Genomic DNA, 13,702 nt, shown 5'->3' on the forward strand with positions numbered 1-13,702 from the left:
AGTCTCTTTGTGTGTCATCAGGGTGTAAGGGAATCGTGAAAAAGACAGAACAGTCTTTCAAGTCTATCACAACAATTTGCCAAATCTGAGGGACCGTCATAAAAGGTGGAAGAGCAGGTTGCAACACTCCCATCGCTAAAATCTGATCATTAACCTTCCATAAATCATGTGCCAGTTATGTGCATCAAGATTATGCACATAACTGGAAGTACCGGACAAGCTAACGAGCTGGTCACCTGCCAGTCACCCTCCAAAACAGCATCACGAACAATACTGGACCAATGCTGTAGCACTGGATCTTTGCTCGAGTTCAGCATCGGCGGGGTAGCTGGGCTAACTGGAGGAATTGCAGGTATTGAAGTAGTAGGCAGGTTCACTTCAACCCGCTTTTCCAGTTTTCTTAATTTATCCATTACCTCCTGTAAAGGTTTCTCCGTACTGTTACCACAAGGCTCCTCCCCGCCTTCCCCCTCAGACCCGTCCGATGACGCTCAGGAAGAGGAGGGTGCGTCACCGCACGGCGCTGCGGCCCGCCCTGACGTGACTGGTGCCGCGTGACCCGCTGCCCCGCCCGCCTGGGGCGGCCCGGCCGCCTCTTCCGGGTTCGGCTCGGTCACCGCCGGCTGCCGAGGGGGAGCTTTCGGTTTGGCCGCTGTCTTATCTAAAAGCTCCGGCACAGTTGAACGCAGCGGCGGACATACCCTTCATAGGACGAGTATGCCCAACTCCGAAAAGTGTAGCCAAGAGAGAAGGCTTCGGTGAATCACCCTTCTGCTCCACCGGCTTTTCTACACATCTCTCCCCAACGCTTCTATGGCTGCCGCCGCTACTTTTTTTTTTTACTTTTTTTTTTCGCTTTCATAGTTTCCAGAGTGTTAACTATAGACCGCCACCCCAGAGGCAATTTCCCACTTCTCTCCATTCCGCAGTACTAAACAATAACGCGGCTCGGGGATCTTACTCTTTTTTTGGGGGGTTTTGTTTTTTTAGGTTTTGGGGGTTTTGGGGTTTTTTTTGTGGGTTTTTTGTTTGGTTTTGGGGTTTTTTTTCTGTGTTTTTTGGTTTTGGGTTTTTTTGGGGGTTTTGGGGTTTGGTTTTTTTTGTGGTGTTTTTTGGGGGGGTGGGTTTTTTCGGTTTTTGGTTTTTTTTGGGTTTTTTAGTTTTTTTTGGTTTTGGGGGTTTTTTTGTGGTTTTGGTTTTTGGGGTTTTTTTTTGGGGGGGGTTGGGTTTTGGTTTTTGTTTTTTTACTTTTTTCGTGCCCAGCGAACTAAGGTCTCCACTTCTGTCTCTTTAACGCCCTCCCCTCTCCCAAGGACGATGCCAGTTAACAGTTTAATTGCCGCGTCTAATTCCGTTGCGGTCTTCTCAGAGCTCTCCCCTTTCACAGAAAGGATATCAGCGCGGAGAAGCCCTGCCGCGATTACTCGTCACAGCCTTCCGTAGTGCCCCCCCCCCCGACCCGAGAGGAATTTAGTGTAGAGTCCTGCTGCGATTTACTCTATGCGGTCTTACTACCGGCGGGGGTGCGATCTACAGCTCCACACCGAACTCTGGACACCGCTTTGCGCCAGCAGCTGGGGGGATCCGTGGGGGTGGGTGGGTGGGTGAGCAGGGGGAGCCGCGGGCACGGCACGGCACGCTGGCGGGGCGCGGGGAACGGTGCTGGTGTAAGAAGCAATCTGGCTAGCGAAGTACAGTCACTGGGTGTCATGATTTCAGAGTCAAATAATTCAGCAGGTGCTTGGCTGGTTCTGATTGTAAATCGTATTGTGTAACAGTTTGTCGTAGATGCTGCATAAACTTCCAATCGAAAGGTTTCCATGCTGCGGCTGCTGAACCATCTGGTAAGGTGGCGGTCCACACCAGGCATGCAACAGCAGAAGCAGCCTGCCAGTCTCCCTCCAACATAGCGTCTCGTATAACCCCAGACTAATGACTTTGGGGAGCAGCAGGGTGGAGGATAACGCCTTCCTGGCTCAGACCCGAAGATCACGACAGGCAGCAGGCAGATGACGTTCGTTCAATTGCTGCTGCAAGCGGTTTAGGGTCCGGTAGGAGCGTTTTGTTTGGGGACAGGGTATCGGGGCAGCTGGGATGGGTTCATTTTCTTTATCAGAGTCTGCGCTCTCATTCAGAGGCATGCTCCGACCCGCACTTGTACCCTCTTCCTCATCTAGCACGGGGGGCGGCTCTTGGTAGCTTTCAGGTCGGCATGGAGCACATGTTGCAGCGGCACCCTCCGGAGACGGTGTCGGCTGTAATAGCTCTGTCGCAGAGTTTTTAATAGGCACAATTATGCCTTTTGCAGACGGAGTGCCTTGACCAAATAATCGGGTAGACTCCGACTCGGTTTCCCGACCGAGGAGGTCTGAGGCAGCCATAGCCATTTTTTCCTCGGCAACCATTGATCGTAAATGGTTCATGACCTCCCTCCAGGTAGTCCCCAAGTCCTCGGCCGACTTGCTGCTGCTAAGGATGGCATCGCAAAGGGAATCCCCGATCTCTTGCCACTCAGTCACACTAAACATCAATTGCGGGTCTTTTAAGCGTCCTTTTTCATTCGCCCACCTACAGAGCTCATGGAGCTTCTCAGTGCTCACACTAGCCTCTTGCTTAGCAAGAATATCAGTAAATAGCGTGAGTACCGCCTCCCTTTCCATTACCAAGGGAAAAATGGTCTTACCGGTGCAGGTCCGTGCAGGAGCTCACTGCCGGATTCAGAAGTCTTTACTCCTTATGGACGCCTTCCTGCTCGAACTCCTCTCAGCAACTTTCAAATCGCAAAGCCCACTGTCGCAATGCAAAGGCAGAGTTTTTCCAGCGATTTCCAGCTTTCCCGTGGTTCAGGCGCCAAATGTTGGAAGAAGGGTTTGCCGCAGTCAAGAAGACGCTTAATATGAGTTATGCATCTTGCTCAACTTTATTAGTTTCTAACACCACTTATATAGAATCGATACTCACGCATATTCGTAAAGCAAAAATATAATTGGTTATTAGTCTCTTAAGCACGCGCACTTCTCACACCCCTAATTATCATGACTAAAATAAGCATTCTATCCATGTAGCTACTTGTGTTGCTGTGCTTCAGCCTTGTAGTTTGTTACTCCCTATATTCCCATACCGGTCCCTACCTTTCTTGGTCCTGCACCTGCTTTCCCAGCAGCTGTAGCTTGTTACAGCCACGGCCTGTTGGCACGACATAGTTACTTGGTCTCAGGATTCAAGAATAGCTCAAGGCTACCTTTCTTGTTAACTTCAGCACAGCAACTTCAGTACAATTCTGATTACAGGCCTATTCTAATACCAGGCTTGGATTGTGCAGATCTCCAGAGATTCTAAGGCCACACTTCTGCAGCCATTCTTCTACAGGAAGCTACCCATAAAACTAATCCAGCTAACAGAGCTTTTCAAACACAGAGGAGTAAAGATCATTCTTTACATATTTTGTAATATAGGCTTTTTTTGCCTAATACTCAAGTACCACTTCAGCTTTGGTCACAGAAATTGATGAGATTCTACTGCTTTTGGAAAAGCACCACAGAGCACGATTCTGATATTCGACATGTCTATGCTGGCAGACACAGTATGGCCCTCCTCTCTGACATACCCGTACAGTTGCAACTGGCAGAATTGAACAGGCATATTGCTCTGAGATGAGCTATTCAAGAACTGAAGGTTACCAGGTGATTACCAGGCATCTAGACAAGTAGATTATGAAGACAGTAATTTCAATCTCATGTAGCCTGAAATGTGCTAAAGTAGAAAACTTTTTTTTTTTTTAAGTAGCACTTTTACGTCTTGAAAAAGGAGCTGAGGCACAAAACAATTTGAATCACATCCTTAATTGCATTCCTTGAATCCTCCTCATGTTTAGCTGTGCTGCATTGTGTAAGTGAAAGTAGAATGCAGTTTATTGTTTTGAGGTCACCTGTATCCCAATCTCATGGCTTGTTTTGCTGGAGCTGGCAATCTTTTATCTGGAATGAAGAATCTAGAAGATCATTACTGATTAAGGTGTTGCTGTAATATGAAGTATCATTTCAAAATAGCAGCTTTAAGGGACTGCATAAACTGATGGGAATATAAAAGTAGACAGTGCAGTAGCCTCAAGGATTTGCAAAAATATATTCAAAACACTTGACAGTTTAAATCTGTAATGTGTTTTTCAAAGTCACTTACCAAGTTTGAATTTCCCACTTGGATTCTTATGTTCCAATAAAGCCTTTTCATAACTATTAATTGCCACAGACCACAAATGACTATATCGAAGACATGTTATCTTATTACTTTGATCACCCCATGTTATGAAAACCCTAATGAGATTCCAACTTTATGTTTGAGTAAGTATGCATATGAAACATCTATTCTTACTTCAAAGTAGAATTCTTGCTTTCTAGAAAGATATTAAATGTTGTTTCTAAAAATCTGATCTGAGAAATTTCCTTTGAGACTGTAAATGCGATTATCTCAATCACTCCTGAAGATGTCAGGCAGTACTGACCCCAGTGTCAGCCCTTGATGTACACCACTAGTAACTGGTCTACAACTAGGTGTTGTGCTACAGATCAAAAACCTTTAAGCCTAGCAGTGCAATGCAGTTGTTATCAGTTTCTGACACATTAATATATGCACAAGGTGTACATACCTATCAATTAAAACCATGCCAATGGAATACAGTCTAGATAATAGTAAGCAGAGTTGGAAATTATTTCTATATTTTGGGAAAATATGAAAGAATACCCATTCAAACTTAAACATTCTTGTTGACAGTGGGTATCACCCAATCAGTGCTTTCCTTTTCTGAAAATGTACTAGGAACGCTTAGCATAGTTGCAAGTCTGCCTACTTCATCTTAGCTTCACAGTAAGTGCAAAATTATTAATTGAAGCAAAGCCATTTTTTTGTTTTTGTATGTGAATTTCAGACAAAATTATGTTGAGTATACGCATTATGTTTGGGTGAAAAATGCACATTTCTGCACCCTCCCCACACCCAAATATCCCAAAAGAAAAATGCTGCTAATCATAGAATCATAGAAAGAGCCTCAGGAGAACATCTAGTATAACCTTCTGCACACAGGCAGGATGAAATATTTGTGGAAGTAAACCAAATCTCTGACCTTTGTAGAGAGATTTTTGAAGGACCGAGGAAATATGTTACCATTGTCTGGGTTGGACAACCCAGGCCTGTTAGTTGAAGCTGCTGAGCAACTTTAAATTGTCCTTGGAACAAGCAGTGTGAGAAAGAAAACCAGCTATGCCCGAACAAGAAGCCAGGTGCAGGGCAAGTCCTGGGAACCGCAGAATCAACACACTCTGACCAGCACACTCTGACCAGGTGCCTGCAGCATGCTCACCCGTCAGCGACACGGACTCCCTGACCAGAAACTTTTATCCAATCACAGGAACTGGAAAGCGGCAAGCCTGTCTGGCAGCCCGATGCAAGCTGAGTTCTATTGTTTTCTGTATAACAGATAGGCGACATTAAATCCAAAAGGAAATTATGATGGGGACACCTCCCAGAGGTGTTGAATTTCTTTCAAATTTGACTAGTGAAAACAGATTTTTCAGCATAATCTGCAGCTGCTTTGAATCAAACTCAGTTATGACTTTGGCACTGATGCTGCCTTCATAAGTCCCAAGTATTTCTTCGATTTCAATGAAAGACTTTGGAAGCTGGGGACACCACTTCAGTGAACTACAGAAAATACACTTCAGTTACACAGCCAGGCTCTAGAAGACATGCAAGTCAAAAGGCAATCAAAAGTAATAGCTGTGAATTCAAGCATGTCTGTTAAGAGGTATCTTCTGCTTCTTTCCTGCTTCTGAGATCTGGACATAGAACAGAACGGTATTAAAACAGATTGAGACCACAGGACAGTAAATAATTTCATACAGAGGAGATGGATTGCTTTTGTCTCAAGCCAGGACTGAGTCTCCAGAGCTACAAAAAGCCCTTTGTGAGAATGTTTATGTTATGTACATTCAATGTCCTCATGTATCAATGTTCTTAGATGACCTGCATGAAACTCAGGGTTTTGAAACAGTGCTGGGAACTAGGCTCCAGAACTGAATAATCCAGACAATGGATGTGATAATCCCTGATACGCCGATGCGAAGCATGAAGCCACTCTGGTGAAGCTCTTCTCATAGCAAGATGCTCCACAGTATAAACATGATCAGAACTGTCAGCATCAAAATATTTCAAAAGCCTATATGCTCCTTTACCCTTGAGAGATCTCATCACAATTTTAATCTAACTGAAAGCCATTTTGGCTAATGCTCATTTGGGCAATAGCAGACTTAACACCATACTCAGAGAGCAGTGGTCCCCTCTCGGGTGTAACGTGGAGCTAACTAACACAGAGCCAGATAAGTTTCTTTGGTTAACACGCCACTGAGACACATGTCATCTGTCTAGGCAAGCTCTGCAACATGGAAGCTTCAAAAAGAAAAACTAGTTGGCTAAAAGGCTATGTGGCAACAAACAAAAATAGCCTCTGTCAAGGCAGGAGAAAAAAGGTAAACAGAACAACAAAGCAGCGTACGAGATGCATCCACATTCCCATGTCTACCTACTGCAAGAGTGGACGTGGTGGCAGTTGGGACTGACTGCCCCAGCAGCATGCAAGGCAGGGACCTGACAAGCTGTGTTGGGAGTTTTGCATAAGCCTAAGTCTAATAAACTGTTAAAAAAAAATAAATAGGCTACTTGCCTCCACTTACTGTTGGTTTCATGTTTGTCAGCATTTCACTACTTTCAGCCCAACCGACTCAAGAGCACACACCTTTCAGTGACGTTAGAAAAGAATCTAGCCCTTTCCAAACAAATTCATGTCTTCCAGAAGTTGCCTGATGCTTTGATGTTCATGAATCGAAGTGCTGTTTGGTGTTAAAGTAACAGTCTTAACTGAGAACACCACCTCTTTAAACCCTGCTGCATAGAGCTTTCAACCTGTCGCTGATGCAGCTGTCACCAGTAGAGCTGTGAGCGGAGATTCACCTACTCTCCTCCCTTTGAGAAAGCTGCATAACATGCAGCACAGAGAACAGCATTCGTTTTTCATGTCCAGTGTCTTCCTGTTGTCCTTGCAGTTTGCCTGCCAAAATATCTTAAGACTGAAGAGACTCACTCTGCAGTAATTTTGAAGCTGATGAAGACATTTCTTTTTATATTCGGGTAATATTTAATGAAATACCACATCCTTTTCAGTATGTTACGTTGCTTCTGTTGAAGTATCTGGATTTAAGCCTATGTCTGAGTCCGGATGCAACGGACTCCGCAGGCCCGGCTCACGCCCCGCGGCGGCCGCAGCAGCCGGGCCCGCAGCGCCCAGGCGCGCAAAACCGGGCGCACCCTGCCAGCGGGGAACGGGGAACGGCCACCGGCCTCGGCGAGGCTCAGCGCGCCTGCGCAGCGGGCACCCGCATCTCGGGCCAGCACCCTGGTGGCCCGGACCCCTCTCGTTCCGGTGGCACCGTTTAAAAAACCCCCGCATGCCCGTGACAGCGGCCAGGCGCAGCCAGCAAGGCCCGCCGCGCTCCCCGCCGCGGATCGGCGCCCCCCCCCCCCCCACGCTGGCCGCAGCCGCGGGGTACCCAGTGCGCAGGCGTCGTGCGCCGCGCAGGCGCCTTCGCTGGGGGCGGCCCAGTTTCACGCCGGTGTCAGCGTCCGGTCGCTGCGGGAGAGGTGGCGGGGGGCGCGGCGGGAGGTGCCGCCGCTGGAGCCGGGCGGGCCGCGCCGCTTGGTGAGGCCAGGTGAGGGGCGCGGAGCGGCGGGAGGCGGCTGCGCTGGCCGTGCGGGCGGGCCTGGCGCCGGGGACGCCGCTGCCGCCGAGGCGGGGAGCGCGGTGCCGCGAGGCGGGTGCCGGGGCAGAGCCGTGGCCGGGCGGTGGGGCCCGCATGGCTCCCGGGGCCGCTCGGCGGGGCTGCCGCGGCCTGGCGGGGCGGGCGACACCTGGCCAGGCCTGCGTGGAACGTCACCGCGGCGGGGCCGTTAGTCGCACGCGGGGGGGACGGGACGGTATTTGTTTTTTATTTAAACCTGGTTCTTGTGAAGTGTCGCATGTGTGACGATAAGCCGTGGGAGTGTTTGAGGGCACACCGGTTTGAATCGAGAATCCTCAACATTGAGCAAAAGGCAATAAACACGGGGAATGGGCTCTCGGTGCTTCCAGCGGTCACTTCTGTTACAGAGCGTGGCTTACCGTGTCATCGTTAGTGTCGGTAACCTGGAACGGGCCAGGTCTGAAGGTGTAGTGCCATGGAAATGCTTGCTGGTTCGGTTACATTAGCAGTGCTTGTCCTTTTTAGCGTTAGGGTGCTGTGTCTGGCTTACTTGTCTGGCAAGATTTCGGTAGTGTGGAGGCTGCAGGGGTGGCTTCTGTGAGAAGATGCCAGAAGCTTCCCTGACATTCAACAGAGTCGTTGCCAGCTGGCTCCAGGACAGATCTGCCGGTTCCCAAAGCTGAGCCCATCAGCGATGGTGGTTGTGGCAGCACCTCTGTGATAACATTTAAGAAAGGGTAAAAGCTGCTGCACAACAGCAGCCAGAAGAGAGTAGGGAGAATGTGAGAGAAGGAACTGTGGAGGACCCCACGCTGGGGTAGGTGGGTGCCCAAAGGAGGCCTTGACCCCATGAGGCGCCCATACTGGAGCAGCTCCTGGCAGGGCCTGGGGCCCCGTGGAGAGAGGAGCCCACAATGGAGCAGGTTTGCTGGCCGGGCTTGTGACCCCACGGAGGACCCACGCTGGAGCACTTTGTGAAGAACTGTAGCCTGTGGGAAGGATCCCCAGTGGAGAAGTTTGTGAAGGACTGTCTTCTGTGGGAGGGATCCCGCACTGTATGAGGGCAAGAGTGTGACTGCAGCCCTCCGTTCCCTTTCCGCCTGCTCTGCTCAGGGGGAAGAGGTAGAGAAGTGAGGAGTGCGTGAAATTGATCCCAGGAGGAAGGGAGAGGTGAGGGGAAGGTGTTTTATGGATCAGTACTTATTTCTCATTATCCTATGGTTATGATTTGACTGGTAATAAATTAATTCCCCGAAGCTGAGTCTGTTTTGCCTCTGATGGTAACTGGTGAGTGATTTCTCCCTGGCCTTATCTGGACCCACAGACCTTTCATTGTAATTTTTTCCTCTTGTCTAGTTGAGGAGGCGAAGTGATAGAGCAGCTTGGTGGGTGCCTGGCAGCCAGCAAAGCTTAACCCATTTACAGATGATTACCATTCACATTGGTGACATTGGGAGAACAGGCAAGGGTCCTGTTCTTTTTTTCTTTACCTTTTGCATGGGTGTATGCGTTGGGTTATGTGGTAAATGAAGTGCCTCTTTAGCAGTGGCAATAGGAAAAATACAGCTTAGGACAAACAAGAAAAAAAGATGGCAGGAGAAGAGAGATGTGATCAGTTACAGCTGAACAAGGTAGACTGCTGATGTAGTAATTTTGGGATATGTTTAGTAATAGTAATAATATGGTAATTTTGCGGATGTTTAGAAGCTGGCGTATGCCTGCTTTGGCAGTTATTAGCAGTATGTTAGGAGAGGACTGCTGTAAGAATCTGCAAGGTAATTATTCCTTTTCTTAGTATTCCTGTATTGTTTCTTATTTCTGGAGGCACAGAAATGAGAAGGAACTGCTCATATGGAGCTTGTTTTGGATATGGATGGATTGGTTTCAGAGTGATGCTGCTTCCTTTGCAAAGGTTGTGTTTTGTATAATGCTAATATCTGTCAGCTGCAACATGAAAATAAATTACACAGTGCTGCAAGTTGTTAATGTTAAAGAAGATTCTGCTAATTGATGGGGGTTTTTTTTGAGGCAGAATGCTGTCCCAACTGTAAGTTGAGGTAAAGCTGCTCAGTAGTTTTCAAGGCTGTTGTTGATAGGTCATAGAGACCCTTGCCAGCTCTTGTGAGGCTGACCCTCCTTTTTTTTTTTTTTTTGGCATAAAAGACAATGAAAAATAGGAAACACTGCTCTGCTGTTGCTTTTCCAATTCTTGGGATTATTGTATGGACATGGTACCATTTCTGGGAAGGAGAGAAAGCGGCTGCAGAAAATACTGATGCTTATACCTATTTATAGAAGGGGCTTGACATACTGACAAGAGTGGGCAGTAGCCCTCGTTCCTAAAGGTGAAAAAACAGTTGTTCAGATGGTTGGTTTTTTAATTCATAGAAAGTGGTCTCCAAATTCAAGTAGCTGCCTAAATTGAAGAAGGAGAAAAATTCCTCACCGTTTGGTTTTCTTTCTTTCTTGTTATAGTGTCTAAGTCTTGAACTAATGTTGATGGTTTCCATGTCTTGAGTGTCAAAAAGCTAGGCACTGGCTTAAGAAAAGGGTTTGTTTGTTGCTTTTTTTTAGTAACTCCAGATTTAGGTACTGGTGAGGTTCTATTTTATACATCATACTTGGAATTTTCTGCAATGATTTTGACTATCTTTTGGCTTTGCAGTTACTACCAACGGCAGCTATGCTTCTTCAGGATGTTCTTCTTACTGGCTTTGGCTCATCACAGGATCATACGTGCACAAATGATTGTATGATGTTTCTGTGGAGGGTATTTGCTGTTGGGAAGACTGGAAATGACGTGTTTGAGAAGTGGGATATAAAGTAATAAGTAGCCTCATAGGGAGGTGTGTCCAGCTCAAAAGTGCTTTTGGCAGTTTCTTTTGCTTGAAGTCTTGAGCTGCTAAATTCAGTTGACCTCCAGATGCCAACTTGAAGGTAATATGAAAACTTATCTTCTCAAAGCTTTTGAGGAACAGCAGCTGCTACCCTTTGACTGAATATTACTTCCTTAAAGATTTCCTTCTGGTGATTTTTAAATTTGCTAAATGTTGTCTGTGAACATTTTGCATCTTCACAGAGGCTGAGGTGTTAATGGTACCCTGACAACACTGCCAGTAATAATCTTCCATGATCTGTTTCTTTGAGGATGCAGTCAGCAGAGAGAAACTGTATGTCCCAAGTAATACGTGGTGAGAAGAAAGACCAACTTTTGCACAGATGACTAACTGTAGAAAAGCATTTAATGTTTGTATTTTACTAGTGTGAAATAATACTATTAAACAGCCTAATTGCAATGAGATACTCTATTAAGTATGTGTATGAGATAAAAACTTTTTGCTCTTTGTACCCGCACAAAATCTGTGTGCGAAGTAGATAATGAGACAATCTATTAACAGTAAGCTTTATTCTCTTTTTTCTTTATACAATATTTGAGCATTACATATTCTACCCTAACTATATTTTAGTTTCAATTTTTTTAATGTTACTTCGAAAGAAAGAAAAACCTTCATGCTTAGTATTAAGTGTGTAGGCAAACCTGTGCCCACTCAGCAGACTCTTTTACTATGGACAGAAGTGCTTTGTTGAATGATGATATAATTTTGATGCTTGAAGTTGTTCTTGTAGTTAATGGTGATGGTGTTGGATTTCTAGCTTGTCAGGTGTCCAGTATGTCCTGGTTTCAGCAGGGATGGAGTTAATTGTTTTCTTAGGAGCTACTATGGTGCTGTGTTTTGTCTTTGATGTGAGAGCTTCAGTTCCTCAGGGCTTGTTAGCAAAGAGGCAGGAGGGGACACAGCCAGGTCAGCTGACCTGAACTAGCCAAAGTGGTATCCCATGGTATGGGATGCCATGTGTGGTATATGTACCTGGGTGGGGGGCTTGCTGGGGTGGGTGGGTCATTGTTTGGGGACTGGCAGGGCATTGGCCAGTGGATGGTGAGCACATTGCATTGTGCACCACATGTTTCTTCCCTCTAGATTTTATTCTGTGCCTCCCCCTTTTCATGATAACTGCTACTTTCATCATTGTTATTATTGTTCTTTCATTTTTTTCCTGTTTCAATTATTAAATTGTTCTTATCTCAACCCTTGCGTTTTGCATTCCTTTACAACTCTCTTCCCCAACCCTCTGGGTGAGGGGGGAGTGTGTAGTACTTGATTACCAACCCTGGGTTAAACCATGACACAATACTATGTGTTTTTAATGTGCTCTTCAAAGAATGCCATTAGAGTTGGATGATGCAGTGGATTCTTGCATTTTTCTCTATTTTGCAGTTGCATTCCCCTCGATGCTTTGCAGCAATGTGGAGGGTGGCATCTTTATTTTTGATTCATCTGGTTCCCAGTTCTAAAGTACAGATCAGAAACTGTGCAAGCATCTGTTTAACTGAGGATGCAGCTTTCTTATTTCTACAGCGTGATTTTTATTTCCTTGTCGTGCCTTTGGTTGTAAATAGTCAGAGCCCAGAAAGAGAGTGATGAGGAGGGCCAGTAGCAGGACAGACCCTGAATTTCAGGAGAGCAGATTCTGCCTTATTCAGGGGTACTTTGGTAGGACTCTATGAGAGGTAGCTTTGAAGGGTGAAGGAGCTCAGGAAAGCTGACAGAGATGTAAGTACAGGGTAAGATGCAAGAAAAGACCATCCCAATACTTGGGAAACCAACTAGATGTATTGGGAGGCAAAATGGTGTGCTCCAGTGCAAAACTGGCAGCATACAGGAGGCAGGAGCAGTCTACAGAGGCACAGTTTAGAAACATTGCTTGGGCATACAGAGATGGAGTTAGAAAAGCCAAAGCTCCATGTGAATTGAAAATTGCAAGGCGTGGCAATAGCAACCAGAGGAGCTTTTACTGTTACATTAATAGTAAAATGTTGATAAAGTAGGATGTTTTCATGGTGCTAAGAGCTGGCCAATGTCCTTGTGTGGTGGCTCTCTTAATCTTTCAAAGGTTGTGGAGCTCCTTTTCAAAAAAGAGAAGGTCAGCATGCAGTAGAACAAGCCTGTCAACCTCACTTTTGTCTGTAGGAAGATAATGGAGTGCATCCTCTTGAAGCATGTTTCTGGGCATGAGAAGGAGGAAGATCCAGTCAACTGCAAGTCAGTATCAATTCAGTCCGTGGGAAGGCTGGGGAATATATCCTTGTAGAAGCCATTTCTAAATGCAAGAACTAGGTGTGACTAGGAGCAGTCAGCATGGATTTAGCAAGGGTATGTCATGCCTGCTTGACTAACCTTATTGCTTTCTGTAATGACATTATTTATGCTGTGAACAAGAGGGCAGTGGATGTTGTATGTATACTTTACCAATACCATTAATACAGTTTCCATTGTCTCCCTGTCATCAAATTAATGACATACAGCCTCAGTAAGTAGACAGTATAGTAGCCAGTGGAAAATTGGCTGGATGGTTGGCCTGAAGGGGTGGTGATCAGTGGTGCAAAGTCTATCAGACTGGCAATTAATGGTGTCCTGTAGGCATCAGTATTAGGCTCAACACTGCATAGTGCCCTTATTAATGACTTGGATGATAAGATAGAGTGCAGTCAGTAGATCTGTAGCCAACACTAAATTGCGGAGACCATTCAAAGCACTGGTATGTAGGGTGTTTTTCCAGTGGACCTGGGCAGTCTGGAGAAGTGCACTGACAGGAACTTCTTGCAATTGAACATGGAGCAATGCAGGGTCTTGCATCAGGAATGAAATAATCCCATACACCAGTACAGGCAGGGGCTGACTATCTGGGAAACAGGTCTATAGAAGAGATCCTGATAGGGGCTCCTAGTAGACAACAAAATGAATGTGAGTCAGCAGTGCAGTATGCAGGATGGATTTACCAAAGAAAAAATTATGCTAGACCCACCTGGTTGCTTTTACTAAAGGATAAAATAACTGGATTTGTAGAAGAGGGGA

The 13,702-nt window shown here is 46.1% G+C and overlaps 1 protein-coding gene across 3 annotated transcripts in view; it reads left to right on the forward strand.

The window, feature by feature from the left end:
• The first annotated feature begins 7,640 nt into the window (after positions 1-7,640).
• The window catches only part of FOCAD (focadhesin), a 121,481-nt gene continuing 115,419 nt past the window's right edge, over positions 7,641-13,702 (forward strand). For 2 of the 3 annotated variants that reach the window (XM_055698464.1, XM_055698465.1), the window contains exon 1: positions 7,641-7,757. The gene's annotated coding sequence lies outside the window, so the exon portion shown is untranslated. The remainder of the gene's footprint in view (positions 7,758-13,702) is intronic. The other variant, XM_055698466.1, reaches the window with a different exon arrangement.

The sequence above is a fragment of the Falco cherrug genome, chromosome Z (assembly GCF_023634085.1).
Source record: "Falco cherrug isolate bFalChe1 chromosome Z, bFalChe1.pri, whole genome shotgun sequence".
Taxonomy (NCBI): Eukaryota; Metazoa; Chordata; class Aves; order Falconiformes; family Falconidae; genus Falco; species Falco cherrug.